This window comes from Pantherophis guttatus, chromosome 8 (genome assembly GCF_059756535.1).
Source record: "Pantherophis guttatus breed Tessera chromosome 8, ASM5975653v1, whole genome shotgun sequence".
In the NCBI taxonomy this organism is placed as follows: domain Eukaryota; kingdom Metazoa; phylum Chordata; class Lepidosauria; order Squamata; family Colubridae; genus Pantherophis; species Pantherophis guttatus.
Genome location: NC_142070.1, coordinates 42,238,089 through 42,238,874, shown reverse-complemented (window position 1 = coordinate 42,238,874; position 786 = coordinate 42,238,089). Strand labels below are relative to the sequence as shown.

Sequence of the window (786 nt, the reverse complement as noted above, 5' to 3'; positions counted from 1 at the left end):
TTTAAAAGTTTCTGTTAAACCACCATTAATTATTATTTGTGCTGTTTGTCTCTGATATATTGCTCTAATAGATTGTGTAAAGTATTCTCCAAACTGCATCTTTTCTATTATTTTCAATAAAAATTGCCAATTCAATCAATCAAATGCCTTCTCCGCATCCAAAAAGATAAGCGCTGCAGGAACTTGGTTGTTCCTTTCCAAATATTCCAATAAGTTTACAATTTGTTTTACATTACCTTTCATTTGTCTCCCACTTATAAATCCAGATTGGTCATTATGAATCATTTGTTGCATGATTACCATTAACCTATAAAAATATGAAACTCTTCAGGAATTTGCATGTCATCCTTGCGCAGGGGCCATGCTAATCTTCTCTGTATCGTTCCAATTTTAGTATATGTGCTGCCAAAGTGAGCACGTACATACATATTGAGACAACAAGGAGAGCTGTTTTAACTCTTTCAAGACAACTTGATTTGCACCAAGATGCATTATGAAGTATCTTTTTTCAGTGCTTTTCAAAATCCCTTTGGCATATTCAGCATCTGAAAATGCTGCTAGTTAACCAGTGGGGTTATTTGTGAAAGATAATTTATGCATTATATACTAAAGGTGCCATTTTTTTGACAATTTTAAGGAAAACAGTATTTTAGTCTTTTATTATAGGAATTCCTAGTTATCCTTAATGTCATATTATCACAAATGAATTGCTTGTTAAAATAACATAGTCCAGATGGCTATACCAATTCATAATTATACAACTGCCCAGAACTACAGGCCTGCCAA

At 32.8% G+C, this 786-nt stretch overlaps 1 non-coding gene across 1 annotated transcript; it reads right to left on the bottom strand.

Annotated features, from left to right (window-relative positions):
• Positions 1-311: 311 nt before the first annotated feature.
• On the bottom strand, positions 312-418 carry LOC117654700 (U6 spliceosomal RNA). Its single transcript, XR_004588373.1, has one exon. It is a non-coding gene; the product is annotated as a U6 spliceosomal RNA (small nuclear RNA).
• Between the last annotated feature and the right edge of the window lie 368 nt (positions 419-786).